The following is a 16930-nucleotide window of genomic DNA, read 5'->3' on the forward strand; positions in this document are numbered from 1 at the left end:
TGGGATTTTATGGCCATCTTAAAAAGTAGAAATAGGACCTCAGATTTAAAATATGTTTTTTTTTTCTGTTCTGCTAAAGTCTCTCCATTCCCTAGTGAAGTTGCTAAAGGAAATACCCACACAAGAGAGAAGGAGATATGTACTGTGTTGCTGTAAGGCTTTCATTGCAGTCCTTTCTAGCCCTTTCATGAGAAAGGCTGGACTAAACAAAAACCTGACTTTTCCTAAACCAGAGTCAAGATGAGCACCCTCTGCCCTGATCCTCCCTTTGCTTCTAAGCGTATATATATATATATATATATATATATATATATATATATACCAACATTTAGAAAAAGGGTACAATAAAACAGGATTCCTAGAATGGGGGCAGGGCCCCACAATTCAGGTCAAGTACAGGGGGTAAAGATCTGAGGCCCACAGCTCCACTGCTTGGCCATCTAGGATCTCTGATGTTCATATGGAAACTCTGTGTGGCCAGTACCTAGTGTTGTTAAACATAGGAGTCGGAATGCTTCTTTAGCTACATGTACATTCTTGAGTCTACATTTATTTTCTTCTTTGATGGCCTTTTGGGCAAGGATGTTGTACACCAAATTTATTACATTTTTTCCAAAATAGAAAACAAAAGGTATTTTGTGTATAATGACTGTAAAAGAAAATTTAAGTTTTGTTTTGTTTTGTTTTTGTTAAAACAAAGATGATCCTAGAAGCAGGAGTAGGAAGCACACCCAGGACGTTTTCTCTTGGCTATTGATCCTGTCCTCTCTTGGGTTAGAATAGAAGTCAGAGGTTGAAAATACGGAAGAAAAGATGCTGTAGGCTTCTTATGCAGATGCCTTGCCAGGAAAATATGTTCTAGCTGTAATGTGAGAGGAAGCGAGGAAACATCCTTTGCTCTAAATTGTTCACACCTAGTATTTCTGTACCTTTAACCATGGGCCAGTCTAGATGCCCACGAGACAGTGATCAAATAACCTTCTTTCTATAGGGTTGCCTCTGTGATGGTAGGATACAAAAATATTTTATTATTTTAAAAAGTAAAGCATCTCTCAATGGAGACAAGAACTTTTTAAAAGTCAGTATTTCTTAGGCTAGAAACAAGCTTGACTATTTCGGTGCTCCACCAACACAGACCATAAGATGTTTTCTGATGAAGGAGAAGCCAAGCATGGGTTGCCTTACTTTTAGTGTCAGCAAATATCCCTTGTTACAGTGCACTGGGTCCGTTCCAATGAGGTGGGCCACTTCCCTTCCTAAAAGTTGGCACTCATCTCAGACAAATGATGTTTTAAGGTGGTTTCCCTGTTTAATTTTTTAAGCTCAGCAGCCTTGGCTGTTGTTTCAATAATGAATAAGTAATTGTGCCTTGTGTATCCTGCTACAGTTGGGCCTTTCAGGCTTTATTACACCTTGCCTGTCTGTGTAAGATCAAACTTCCAAAGCTGGCTTCTATTCTAGGTTGCTTCCTTGGGTCTCTCTCGGTCTCCTTCAAGGAGAGATGGTCACTGCCACAGTCCTGTTGCTCTGTTTACACATACCCAATTTCTGTACCATGCTATGGTGGTCTTCCTTATTTTCCTCTTGCTAGGGTGGCCATGGCTCTCTGATTTAAAACCCAGGCAACTACCACAACTACCTGCCCTTGCTGGAATAAGAGTTCTACTTCCAGGTTTTATTTCAATCTTGCTATCCAAATGTGGTCCAGACACCACAGCAGTGGCACCAGCTGGGTTATTAGACATCAGAATCTCATTAGAAGCAATGAACAGCATCTTTGTCTTCAGAGAGATCCCAGATGACAGGCATACACATCTGGTGCCAGAAGCTGCTCTACCTCCACACTGGATTCTGTGTTGTGTTTTATTAGCAATGCCTGATGAACTAAGGAGTCATATGTTGTCAACACATTGGATTCATTAATTCTTGGATATGTTTCTTCAATTTATTATCTTTCTGGGATATTATATTTGTTGAAACTCAGAAGGAAGTATACAGTTACATCTAATTAATGTTCTTGTAAGGGATGTACTTTTTGTTGATTAGTTCTATTTATCTCTTCATCTTGATATCTCACTGTCTGACTGTCCTATCTATCTATCTATCTATCTATCTATCTATCTATCTATCTATCTATCTATCTATCTGTATTTCTCTTTCCCTAACACACACACACACACACACACACACACACACACACACACACACACACGCTTTTAAGGAGAGCTTTGCCTACATAAATGGTCCTCACTCAGGTCTACACAGAACAAAGTCATTTCAGAAGTAACTGACTGGAACATTCTGCTGAAGGTCTCATGATAATTGTCTTCTCCACCCTCTGAAAACAGAAAGCCTTTGTTTCTGATTGATTTTGCAGGCCTCTCTCCTGTGTGTGGGCTGCTTAGGATTCCAAGGCTTTCTTTTGTTAACATCTCGGAGTTGTTCTGTCCTAGCATTCATCATTCTTAGATGATTGCTTATCATTTCTTTGTCTGAGTCATGCCTCATCTAATTTGTTTTTTATTGTAAACACTTGAAAATCTTACATAACCATTTTCCCTACCATGATTGTTACCTCCTTCCATTGTGTTTTCAATCAAATTTTCTAAAGAACAGTTTATTTTGTATTCTTGTATTGCATATGTTTATGAAAAGACGTTCAGAGAACACTGCAGAGACCTGATGAACTACTTGATGCTCCCATTTATTAGATCTCTTTACAGAGAACTCAATGTTCTATAATCAGTGTCAATTCCCAATTTCTATCAATGTAATAAGTATTCCAAGACTGAATTCAGCTCACATTTATGTGCTACATTTTAGTCTCTGAATAAAGAAAACTACACAGAACGTGACTTCTCCTTTAAGAGTGCAGTTAAAAATGTTTGTTACCTCTAAGTTCCATATACAAAGTTGTATGAGGTGGATGAGGCTACCTTACTCTTCCTTTGTCTTAGCTAAATCTGTGAAGAAATTGAAAACTTTTCTTCTCCAACATGTGCCCTGTTTGCATGTCTTCCTCTCCATCAGCTCCTTTTCTACCTCTCCTTTCTTCTTAGGCTGCGATGGCTGGAATAGTTGCATCCCATCAAGATCTGTATATTGTGACTTAAATCTCATTAATATTTTTAAGAGATGATGATTTTGAAGAAGTGAGAAGGTTACCCTAGCTCTATCCATGAACAGAATTGGTCCTCTCATCAAAGGAGGCTTTGGAAAACTGTCTGGCCTATCAGGACACAGGGCAGTACACCATCTTGGAAGCAAAGCCTGAACCATTGCTGGACAATGAGCCTGCCATCATCTTGAGCTCAGACTTTCTAATATTCAGCACTTTCAGGGATATTTTTTTTCAATTATTTGTAAGTTATTCAATTTGTGGTGTTATATCAGGAATCTACTAAGATACAGGTTTGCTTTCTTTCTACATAGTCATTGACTTGGCAGTTCCTTACAGTTGAAAGCTGAACTTACTCCTTTTCATTCACTGGGTGTGTTATCCTTTGAGAATACTATCCATGTGCAGGGTCTTGGCTATGCATATGTATGGAGAATTTGAGGTCTTTGGTGTGGACCACTTTTTTGATTTCCAGTTTTGTGTACTGGAAAACATTGGATATCCTATGATGTTTCCACTTGAATGACTCAAAGCCAATAGAAACTCAGCATCTCATCAACTGTGTTTGAAGTGCTCCCTCCACACAGCTGGGGAATCCCTGGGAAAATTCATCTTTTCAGGCTCATTTTTGGTTTCTGTGAACTGTGAGGCAAAATTTCCTTTAAAGAGATGCCCATCATTCCTCTAACTTTTGATTGGATACTTACCCAAAGGTAGCTCAAAAATATGCTAGGAAAGTTAATAGGGTTAAACATTTAACAATCCAGCAAGAAACCATTCATCAATAAGGATTTGGAATTGGTAGATAAGTGTCCATGCTTCCGCATTAGCTGCAAAGAATATTTATAACTTTATCACATTCTCTGAGAAGACTGAAGGATTGAACACTGATTCCAAATAGTAACAAACAACTTATTAATATTCTCTTTATATTAGTTTTCTATATTACTTTCCTACTGTGCTTCTTGGATCGGTTCCAAAATTATTTTAATCCAAATTCTTTTCCTGGGGTATCATCTTTTTGGGGGAAAAAAGCATTTTAGCTTTGGTGGGGATGCATAGTCCTTTCTGATGACCTGCATTTCTTCCTCCCAAATAACCCACATATGGGTGAAGTTGTTGAACATACCTTTATACTTCACTTTGGGTGACATACTATGGAGAGAATCAGATGGAAGAGAATGGGAATGTTTAAATGGGTAGGTAAGATTCTTCTCAATAGGTATAATTATAACTAAAACAATAAGGAAATAACAAGGAACTATAATGGCAGTTCCATCGGGTGTCATCCAATAGAAATGCCATGGAAATATTGCACCTCTGCACTAGCCATTTTGGCAGCCACGAGCTACCCATGCAGAGCTACCTGGCATTCAGAATAAACTGGTATTAATAAAAGCCCATGTTTTAATTTTTCTTAAATTGTCATGAATTTAACAGCTACACAGAGCTGGAACTTGTCATCTTAGATATTGCATATCTAACGGTTTCTGGCCTCGCAAGTGATTTTGCATTCTCCCACGTATTATATGGGCCATGATCTCTAGTCCGAACCCAACCCCTCACAATTAAACAGAAATGACAATCTCAAAAAGTCAGAATGGGAGTAAACTTGAGTTTCACAAAGGGGCAAATTGTGCGTGTCTAATTCATTTAATCACTATGGAGCTTGAATTTTGAGATCCATTACAATGAAAACATTTAGTGCCCCATTTAGTGACACACACAATTGCCTGTGGAGCTGAGTGTCGCAGGAGATGTTTTTACAAGGTAAGAACAGGATGAAGCAAAGAGAAAGTTCTCTGAGCATAAAAACAAAGCCATAGAAGCTTTTTGGTTGTTTTTTTCTTGAGATAGATAGATAGATAGATAGATAGATAAATAGATAGATAGATTTTAACTTTTCTTTGAGGATATTTCATTATTTCATTTCCAAGCCATGCCTTACTTCTTAGGACACAGCATTCTTGAGAGAGGCAGCCCATGCTGTAGAGGTAACAGCCTGAACTCCAGCCAGGCAGCCTGTTCCCAAGCTTCTTCCTCAGAAACACTGCTTCTAAATTGTTGTCTTCAAAGTTTTTCAGGAAGATGTTTTTATAAGACAGGGTTTATTTTTCATATTCTTAATAATGTTCTTCATTCTTTTCAAGAATAACTATGTTTATTTGTTAATTATTATTGTTTTGCTTTTAATTTAACTTTTGAAAAATTATCTGATGTAGCCCAGGCTGCCTTCAAAGGGGCTAAGTAGGTACCTGAGAATATCTGTGAACTCCTGCTCATTCTTCCTCTACCTCCCATGTACTGAGTGTACAGTTTTGCACTACCACACCTGTTTTAAGAAATCACACTTAAAAAGAAGTGTTTTGGAGACATTGATGCCTTTTAAAAATATGTTTATCATAGCGGACAATGAGGACTACTGAGAACTCAAGAACAATGGCAATGGGTTTTTGATCCTACTGCACGTACTGGCTTTGTGAGAGCCTAGGCAGTCTGGATGCTCAACTTACTAGATCTGGATGGAAGTGGGTGGTTCTTGGACTTCCCACAGGGCAGGGAACCCGATTGCTCTTTGGGCTGACGAGGGAGGGGGGCTTCATTGGGGGAGGGGGAGGGAAATGGGAGGCGGTGGCGGGGAAGAGACAGAAATCTTTAATAAATAAATAAATGGAAAAAATAAAAATAAATAAATTAATTAATTAAAAAAATAAAAATATGTTCGTTAGCTTTTTGGTAATTTCATTTATATTTAGTTCATGTTCATTCCTCCTCCTCCAGTTCTTCCCAGATACTCCCATTCCTTACCGGCCTAATGTTGTGTCCTTTTTACAAAAAAAAAAAAAAAAAAACAAAACAAAAAAACAAAAAAACGTCTCTGTTTCCTTGCTATACCCTAGGAAGTCCCAGACTCATGCCCAGGCCCACAGAGGTCCTGGCTCAGGCCTACTTCCTCGGAAGTCCCAGACTCGTACCTGGACCCACAGAGGTTTCTGATTCTGGCCTACTCCCTCAGCAGTTGCTCCGTCGTACTTGCTCCTGGGGAGTTTGCTCTCTCAGGCCTTCTCTGACCTAGGTCATCCCACTGTCTTTTATTTTCTGTATCTTGGGCAGTTGTAGGTTTCTGTGCTCACCATTATCTATTACTAATAGAAGCTTGTCTGATAAGGGTTTCGGGACATATTAATCAATGGGTATAATGATAAGCCATTAGGAGTCAGTTGAATGCTATGTTCTTTTAGCAGAATACTAGTATTGGATTCTTCTGCAAGGGGCCCATGACTCATCCAGCTATAGGTTCTTGGCCTGATGAGGCTGCTGGGTATGAGTTTCATCTTGTGGAGCAGGACTTAAATCCCAAAGGAAAGTGTATGGTTACTCTCATGACATTCACACTACAATTGCAAAGACTGGCATGCCTTATTAGACAAGTCGTTATTGTAGCTCTTGAGGCTCACAGCTGGGTACGACTGATGATTGCCTTTCTCTTCCAGTAGTACCATAAAGTACCTCCCAGCACTATAAAAGCTAGCCAGTAGGAATGAAGTATCCAGGTCATCACGTCATAACTCAAAGAAAAATATGAATGAAGGGAAGCTTTCTAAAGTAATAGGTAACAGAGGTGCGTCTGTGAGGCCCTGAGGTTTGGAATTCACATATGTGTCTCACTCCAATGTAAAGCAAAACCAGCTGCAGCTATGCTGTTCATTTTAATCCTTTGACATTTTTTTACTATTTGACAAAATTATTTCCAAAGGTGAGGTGATTAAAAATATCTTTATCACATTTTTCTGAAAATTAGAAAAAAATTAAACAACTTAATCAGCCAAGTTTTTTATTCCTTCTTAATATACATGTCTATCTTCAAGGCACACCTAATAACTATTATTCTAGATCCCCTTACAAATCTTACCTGATCCTATTCATAATAACAATTTTGCCATGACCTATGTTCAGTCCCAATCAAGCTTCCTCATTTCCCTGTCTCTGTCAATGAGTGATTCCCTTTGAACTGGCTTCTGAAGTCCTACCCATGGCTTGTCTCCTGTTTCTTTCTAAGTTGATAGTAAGATGCCTCCAAGCTCAGAGTCTCCTTTATTTCAACAGGCAACACACTTGTCGTTGTTTTATTCAAGGGTTATTGGCATGGTCATTTCAGGGATCCACTAGTCAGTATTCCTGCAGGTTCCTCAATAGTATCCCCGTGTGCTCATTCCCTAGTACCTCCTGAACATGCCTCTGTGTACACACAGAGATCCTGAAACATATTAGGAGTTAGCAAACACATGAAAGGTGTGCTTAAACTCATAAATGTTTAGGTATTGCTTCCTTAGATTAATTTCTTCACAGAAAGCATACAATAATTGGAAATTATTTTCAGGGGCCTATTGCCATGTTAAAGAGGTCATATTAGTGATCATAAGGAATATCATATTCATTTAGCACCACTTCAATGGCAAAGAGACAATGCTTTCATGAAAGTCAAAGAAAGTTTGATTTGACTTTTGGAGGAGGGGAGTCACAAGCTGCAACCGAATAGTAGCCTATACAATTAACACCTCTCTTCAGGTACACATCTATTGATGCAGTTATGAAAAATGGACTTACTGCAGATTTGTAGGTTCTTTATGCTTTTCCATACTGTGTTTGTGGTTTATTTAGAGACCATCCATTGGCATGTGGTTTGGGCAACACATTTATACTTCATTTTGACTTATATTGGCAAAATGGGAGAAAGGCATTCTCTTAATTTATTTTACTGGAACTCAAATCTCCTCAAGGAACTCTACCTGGGTCCTGGTGAAATTATGTAGGAAGAAAATATCTACTTAAACCATTAATAAATGGAAATAGATGGTGGTAGCTAACATTTACTGAGAATTTACTAAATTCTGGAAAAGCACTATATTAAGATTTTAACTGTATCATTAAATTATACCTTTTCAACATTTCTACATCTGTGATTTAATTGTTATTGCATGAATAAAAACTTTTAAAACTTGAGGTTTTAAAACTTAAACCAAAGGCTGGAGAGATGACTGTGTGGCTAAAAGTATGCACTGCTCTCACAGAAGACCCAAGTCTGGTTCCCAGAACCCATGGAAGGGGTAGCGACAGCCTGTAATTCAAGAACCACAAATCTAATGCCTCTTCTTGTTCCTGAAAGCTCTTATACTTACATTTACAAACAGGCACATACACACATAATTAAAGATAGGATAAATCAATTTAACTTAAATACATAATTAAATGAAAGCCTTTCCAATGTCAGACACAGAGTAAATAGATACTTAGGATTCATCTACCTTCTTGTTTGGCTATGGATTTGTTGTTACTACAGTGTATTATAGAAAACATGCTGTCTAAACCAAGGGCTGCATCTCATTTGTATTTTCTCTAACTGAGTATGTCTGTACACAAATTACACATGACGTGGTCATGCCGTAGTTGACTCAGAAAGCTCGGAAGCAATGGGAACAGATGGGCACTCAGTAAGTTTTGAGGGGAATAACAAAATTTGATGCCAATACTTTTAATTTCCTCCTGAGAATGTGATTGAGCTAGCTGGGTCATCACTGATGAAAAACAAAGGGGCCAAGTTTCTGTCGATGATTTAAAAACCTTTTATTTGCTGTGTACTCACTGTGAGCCAGACTTTGTGCCAATTGCCAAGGAAGTGAAGTTGAGATAAACAATTCTTTATTTCAAGTTGAGGGAGAGAAAGGATGAGAGAAAGAGTTGGGGAGGGAAAAAAAGGAATCTCAAAGTAGAATATCTAGAAGTGGCCAACAGGCATATAAGTAACCCAGAGAACTTAGACAACAATGAGGACACTAAGACAGATTTATGTAGATCTAATCTACATGGTAAGTAGAAAGAGACAAGATCTCATGAGTAAATTGGGAGCATGGGGACCTTGGGGGTTGAAGGGGGTGGAGAGAGGCAGGGAGGGGAGCAGAGAAAAATGTAGAGCTCAATAAAAGTCAATTAAAAAATAAAATATCACACCAATAAAGTTATCTTTCCACTAACTAAAAAAAAGAAAGAAAAAGAAAAATTGTTCTCAGAAGGTTGCATTAGAACAGTTAGACATCGATCAGCACTAAGATCACAGCATATGTGGATGTCTTAGGCTTTCTATTTCTGTAAAGAGATGCTATAACCAAGGTAGCTCTTGCAAAGGAAACCATTTAATTGGGGTTGGCTTACAGTTCAGAGGTTGAGTCCATTATTGTCATCGTGGGAACTTTGGTGGCATGCAGGTTGATATGGTACCAGAGAAAGAGTTGAGAGTTATCCATCCAGATTGGCAGGGTGCAGAAAGAGAGAATGCCACAGTAGGCCTGGATTGAGCATCTGAGACCTCAAAGCTTGCGGCCAATGATACACTTCCTTCAATATATACCACACCTATTCCAACAAGGCCACAACTCCCAATAGTGCCAGTCCTTATGAGCCTATGTGGTCATTTTTCCCCAAATTATTCCATTCCATTCCATGGCACTCATAGGCTTGTAGCTATACCATAGTGCAAAATGCATTTAGCACAAAAGTTCCCATAGTCAATAATGATTTATGCAATCTCTTAACTGTAATCTCTGTAAAATTCAATATGAAATGTAGATCACATGTTTCCAACTTATAGTGGCATGGGATATACATCACTGTTCCAAAGGGAGGGAAGGGAGCATAGTGAGGAAATACTTGCCTGCAACAAGACAGAAAACCAGCTGGGCCAACTCCAAACTCTGCATCTCCATGTCTGATGTCAAAGTGCTCTTCAGATCTCCAACTCCTTTCATCTTTGTTCACTGAAACACACTTGTTTCTCTTTGGCTTGTTCTAGTCCTTTTAGTAACGCTCCTTGGCAGGCATTGCACAGCTCTAGCATCTCCAACATTTTGGGGTCTTAGAAACAATCCAGGGATCACCTTCACAAAATGTTCCTTCTATACATGGACACCCCTGATACATGCTTGGCCTTAGTGGGTGGCTCTGCTTAGTCAAGGATGAAGATTCCATAACCCCTTTCTTCTACCCTTGGCTCAAAAGCAACCACCTGGCCCTAGTTGCCAAGCGCTGCTGATTGCTGGGATTGGAACACAGTCCCTTGTTCAGTTACATAGTCACTTTCTGTTTTCAATGATTTCCTTCATTGTGTAAGCCTATCTGCCCTGGAATTAGATGTGTAGAACAGGCTGGCCTCAAACTCAAAGATCTGCCTGCCTCTGGAGTGCTGAGATTAAAGTCATGCACCACCAGGCCTGGCTCTAAGTTTTTCTTTAATTTCTTTTCACAAATTGGAAGCTTAGCTGGGTGGCATCTTGCCCTGTGGTCACCATTCCCTTTTTTTCCCATTTAACATCAGGATTTTCTTTAATTTATTCATCTCCTTGAACACAGGACTTAGCTCCATTCAATTTCCTGGTGCCCCCTTTCTCCTCTAATTGTACATTTTGTAACTTTCCTTTCTCAGCCTTCTTCTTCTCATTATAGGTCTGCATAGTATGGTCATTAATAACCACACAATACAGTCCACTCTGGGTTGTTTTAATATTTCCTCTGCAAACTCAATTAATCCAAAACTCTTCAAATTAGCCTCAGGCAGAAACCTTGGACAAGGGTGGAAAGCAGCCATATTCTTCACTAAAATATCATAAGCATAGTCTCTAGGCCACATACTAACACTCTTCTCTGAAACCTCTTGAGCCAGATGCCCACAGTTCAAATCACCTTCAGCACTACTGACTTCCATGTTCCTACTAGGAGGTATGACCCATTAATCCCCACGTAAAGTGTTCCACTACCTTTCTAACCCTAAGTACCAAAGTCCATATTCCTCCAATTAAAAGTATAGCCAGGATTATCACAGTAATACCTGAGTACTGATACCAACTTCTGCCTTAGTTAGGGTTTCTATTAATGTGAAGAGACACCATGACTATGGCAACTCTTCTAGAGGAAAGCATTTATTTGGGGTCTGGCTTACAGTTTCAGAGGTTTAGTTCATTATAATCTTGGTGAGAAGCATGGTGGCTTGCAGGCAGACACGGTGCTGGGGACAGAGCTGAGAGTTTTGCATCTGGATCCACAGGCAACAGTTAGAGAATGGGATGCACTAGGTCTGATTTGAGCATCTGAGAGCTCAAAGTCAGTGGCACACTTCCTCCAACAATGCCATGCCTACTCCAACGAGGACACGCCTCCCAGAAGTTCCTGTCCCTATCAATCAAACTACCATGGTATATGTATGTAAATTAACTTCAAATTGCTGCAAGTGATTTCAAAACAAAAAGTTTCTTTATTTATATTTTTAATGAGAGATAAACAGAGTATGATGTGGGATATGGAGGAGGAATCTGAAGCCACCTCTACTCATTGGGAGGTGAAGGAAAGGTAGCTTTATAGCCCCTTCCCCCTCCCTGAGATCCCTCTGTCTCTGAGGCTCATCTGCTCACTTCTTCACTCCCCCACGTGCTTTAGCCACATTACTGTTCCTCAGACACACGAGACAACTTCTCACCAAGCTCTTTGCTCTGGCTGTTCCCTCTGCCTAGAATTCTCTTCTTACCTGCAACACCAGCTTTTTTGACTCCTCCAAGTGCTGGCTTAGCTTTCTGCTTCTCATTGAGACCTGCCCTAAAAAATGTTTTACATTTGCAATAACGCCAGCTGGTAATGTCTAGCTACCCCCTTTATTTTTCCAACCATTTCTTCCTACTCATCCACATTATAAATGCCTGCCTGTCTGCCCCCACCCCCATGTGTGTTATGTTTCAAACCAAGCCTTGCACAAGTTAAATAAGATTCTACCACTGAACTACACCTCAGCCAAATGCATGTGCATGACCTATCTTTTATCTATCTATCTATCTATCTATCTATCTATCTATCTATCTATTCACTCAATCCTTCACAAACAGTTCCACCAACTGGAGACCAAGTATTCAAATAATGAGCCTACTAGAGCCGTTCTCACACAAACCACCATAGGGCAGCTTACTGAACCTGGAGCTTGTTTGGCAACAAGCAAACTTCATTAATCATCCCATCTCCACCCCAACACTGTTACGGTTACAGGTGCACATCTGGCTCTTGATATGGGTGGTAGGGATTTGAACGCACATCCCCAGGCTTGCACAGTAAGCCCTCTTACCCTCTAAGTCATCTCCCTAACCCTGAATTAATTTCCTATGGTTACTCTAACAAATTACTACAAATATATCATGCCTGAAAGTATCACAAATGTATTAGTGTTCCGGTTGTGCAGGTTAAAAGTCCAAAAATAGTTTGATGGGGCTACACCCTGGGGGTAGTCAGGCCCCTCTTGGAAGCTCTAGGGAAGAATCCATTTCCTTGCCCATTTAGCTTCCAGTGACTGCATTGGTCCACACCGTTTCTCGATTCTCCAAGATCATTAAGCTATTCCCAGCTTCTGCTGTCATCCCAGATGGTGGTGCCTTGCCTTCTTCTGATTTATGGGCTAAAGCTTAGAAGGGGGATTCTTGTGGAGCAGTGCTCAGGCTGTCTTTGCCAGTCCTCCCTGTGCACTCAGCACATTGTGCAGTTAACCTGGAGAACAACAGTCAAGTACTCACCCTCCAACGCAACCCCAGGCGCTTTCCTATACCAACAGGCAGACTGAGCAAAGAGCCATTTCCACTAACACAGCCTTTCTTTCCATTGCGCTCTATATTTTTCAAACCTTTTATTGTATTTTTCTCTTCTTGGGGAATTTCAATATCTATACAATGTACTTTTATCTACTCTTCTCCCCACTTCAAATTCCCCCGTAAACATCCAACTTTCACCTCCCAACTTAACATCTTTCTCTTTTTTTCTTTATAGCTCACTGAATCAAGTTAGTGCTGCCAGTAGGCAAATGGATGTTGGGCCATTCTTGGAGCACAGGCAACTAGAACAGAAGTCTTAAAACTGAAAGAAAAAAATACCTGACTCTGTGTCCACCAGCAGCCTTCAGCTGCCTATAGCTTCCAGCTATATAGGTTTTGGCTATGTTTATAGCCTCAGGTATGAGTTATCTCCTGTGAATAAGACCTTAAGTCCAATTAGAAAGCTATTGGTTGCTTGTTCTATATCTATATCTATATCTATATATTCCATAATCAAAGCTTTTACTGCCATATTGGAGCAGAATTTAATTTTTTAAAAAAATTCAAATCAATCTCTCAGCAACGCCTAGGAATTATTGTGCTTCAATGAACAATACAGTGGCAAAAAATCCCCAACAAAATCAGCTCATGACAAACAGCCAGCCTAGCTTTGAAATTATAAAGTGCTTGGAATTGCTTTTAGGATGAATCATACAATAATTGCACACAATTACTCACAAATGCAAAGGAGTTAGAGTTTTTTTTTTAAAGACGACATCAAAACTAAATGAATACAATTTGTGAATCATGCTCACACCATGTTCTCATACCTCCTTTTGTTTTTCGGTGAAGGCTCAACCCCAAGGTACACCGAAGGGAACTTTCTACCAGTTCCATCTTTGTCAGTTCATTTTCAGGAGCACAGCGGTGATGCGCAATGTTCTTATTTCATTGCGTGGGAAGGAACAGTTTGCTTCAGTTCACTGACAAACAATGATGTGTCTGAGATAATCTGCAAGCCTGTAGATGGAGAGTGAGTCAAAGGGGCGCATTCAGAGATACCACCCAGGAACCTTGAAGAAGTCTGCATCTCCCGATTCTAAGCATGAATGTGGGCATTCATGCGAATCATGCCGATCACATGAAACCTTGACTCTCACTCAACATGAACACAAATAATAGCTGGACACTCATTTACCAACCGCTGCACAGTGAGTGTGTGCCAAGCTCTGAGCTACATTGGCGGTGAGAAGGCAAAGGAGCTGCTGGGATGAAGATCATGAAGCAGCAGGAAAGACAGAATCAGTAGTAAAAATGTGTGTCACAGGGAGAAAAGGAAGCACTATAGGAAGAGAGTGATCAAGGATTTTCTCTCTGGTTCTCAAGGTTTGATGGGCTGACCTTGAAAGTAGGGCAAAGAGCTAGGTGGAGGACCTCTCAACACTGGTAAGTAGAACTCAGTAGCAAGAATCCAGCCTGGCCTAATGTGTTCTTTCTTCCTAATGTGCTCCACACTTCTGTAGCTTAAGAAGATGCTCTTCTACATGATAACGTACAGGTAACAATACTCAGACCAGGAATTGAATATTGCTTTACTTTCAGGTTTTTCTATGGCCATCTACCAATCCTTAGAGAGATGCTAATTTTAAACATTTCAAAAAGTGAGCTGGGCTGGTTGTTCTACTTAACAGAAAAACACCGAGGAGCAGACACTGAAAGATGCATTTATTAATTAATTTGTATCTATTTAGTGCTGCTATACATTTTAAGTTTCATGCTAAGAAAGGTAGATTCTAAATACTAGTAGTCAGAATAATGCCCCTGCCGCAGCTCTTATATCCCAGTCCCTGGAATCACTCAATATGTTAGGTTATATGACAAAAGGGATGAGTCCAGAAGTTGATTCTTCAATGAGGAAGTTAGTATGAATCACCCAGGTGGTCTCTGGAGGGTGCTTTTCATAGAAAGAAGGATTTGACTTGTAGACAGAGAACTGAGGCCAAGGGCCAAGGAATATGTGGCTGATGTCTTGAAATGGCAAAAGGCAAGCAAAGCAAGTCTCCTTTGGATCATCTAGAAGGTAGCACCATCCTCCTAATGCTTAGATCCCCGAGATGAACTCTGTAGCCCCCAACCCGAGAGCTGTAAATAAGCTTTTGCTGTGTCAGGCTTGTGGCTCTTTGAGCAGCAGTGGAAAACTAGTATGGTTAGCAGACTGTTCTTACCCTCCAACAGGCAAGGAATGTGGGACATGGAGTCCCAGGGAGGGAAGGTCAAAGTCAGATTCAGTGCTTAACAAGCTTGACCTGGAGAAAATAAACTTGTAGATAGAACAAAAAGCCTTCTCTGCTGGGAAAAACAGGAACATTGAGGTCAGAGCTTTTTAGCTCCCCATGAAATTGTCTGTGACTCTGAACAGGCAGGGGAATGTTATGAGGTGATTTCTCTATACAGCAAGGGCATTTACTCCAAATCAATCAATCAATGGGACCCATGGAAAGTTGGAAAGCTAAAAATGAGGTTATAGCCTCACTTGAAAAGAATCTGAGTTGGTTCTATTTTTATATATCACCTACATACAGACTTAGAAATCTCCCATCTTCAGCTCATAGCTCTCTCTAAACCCCAGCGAGGACTGTGTACCACAAGTCTCTCTTGGATATCTACAAGGCAGCCCACTTTGCATCTTGGTTTTCTTCTTCAATCCTCTCCCTGTCTCAGTGTTTTCTTCTTCATAAATGTCACCTCTGTATTTTAGTTCTTCAGGACATGAATCTTGAAACACTCATTGACTCTTAACCTTTCCAACATCAAATCTAGAAGAGTAGTGATCGTTCTCTTCCATATGTTTGCAGAATTTTATCACCTCTCACCGCTTGCACTGCCAGATTTCCACTCTTGACTCACATGCTTTACTAGGTTCAAACTGATCTCCCATCACCCACCCAGTGCCAATTAGAGTCTGTTCTTTCTTCTTTTTTTAAAAATTACATTAATTTATCTCATGAAATTGCACATGTGTCAAGGTCAAAGGACAACTTTTGAGCTTTAGTCCTCTTCTTTCACCAGGTGGGGTCTGAGATAAACTCAAGTCATTAGGCTTCGCAACAAGCACTGAGCTGTCTTGTGTTTCTGCGACCATCTAGTCTCAATATAGACAGTAATCCAGTAGTCAACAACTTGCAGCGATATAGTAAAACCTAAATCCTCCTGTATTTATACCCCTGGGAAGTAAAAACATACATCCACACAAGACTGCATAAAAATGATTAGTTACTCAAAGCTGTCAAAGACACAGTGTGCCACAGAAGTGATAGAGAGTAGAGTTCCGAGAAGGAGCATGTGTGGTAGCAAAACTTCACGTTCTTTGAGGGCCTTCAGTCCTCACAAATTGAAATTTTTTTTTCACTTAATCCAAGAGCCTTGGAGCCAGAGGGGCATCAGAACATAATTCACAATTGATGTGGGATTCCCCTCTGAATGCTGTGAATATCATTGGTTAATAAAGGAACTGCTTTGGGCCTATGGCAGAGCTATAGTAGAACAGAGCTAGGTGGGGAAAACTAACTAAACGGAATGCTGGGAGAAAGGAGGGGGAGTCAAAGAGAAGCCACAGGAGACAGACATGCTGAAACTTTGCTGGTAGGCCACAACCTCGTGGTGACGCACAGATTAATGGAGGTGGGTTAAATTAATATGTAAGAGCTAGCCAATAAAATGCTAGAGCTAATAGGCCAAGCAGTGATTTAATTATTATAGTTTTGTGTGATTATTTTGGGGCTAAGCGACCAGGAACCAACTAGTAGTCTCCTTGCAACAGACAACGTCAGATTTTCACTTCCTGAAGATACTTCATCTATGTTCTGGAGACCACATTAGAGAAATGTCAGTTATGTGTAACAAAAAGAGTGTTATCATTTAGGAGAATAGTACTAGAGACCTAGATAGACTGATTGAGTAAACAATGAAACAGAAATCAAGGGGGATCTACATGGAGATACCTAAAACTATGACCATCCACAGTGTGCAGCAATAAAGAGAAGAGGCCCGAAGATACTGGAACATCTGGGGAGAGTTGGAAGAGATTTCTAAATATAGGAAACAGGACACATTTTAAATAAATAATAAAAACCAAGATCAGTTTAACAATAGCTGCCATTTCAATTAAAATTTGGTGATTTCTTATTTTGGTTGGGTT

Source organism: Microtus oregoni, unplaced genomic scaffold, assembly GCF_018167655.1.
Source record: "Microtus oregoni isolate MIOR12 unplaced genomic scaffold, Mior012 000014F_ref0000157, whole genome shotgun sequence".
Lineage (NCBI taxonomy): Eukaryota > Metazoa > Chordata > Mammalia > Rodentia > Cricetidae > Microtus > Microtus oregoni.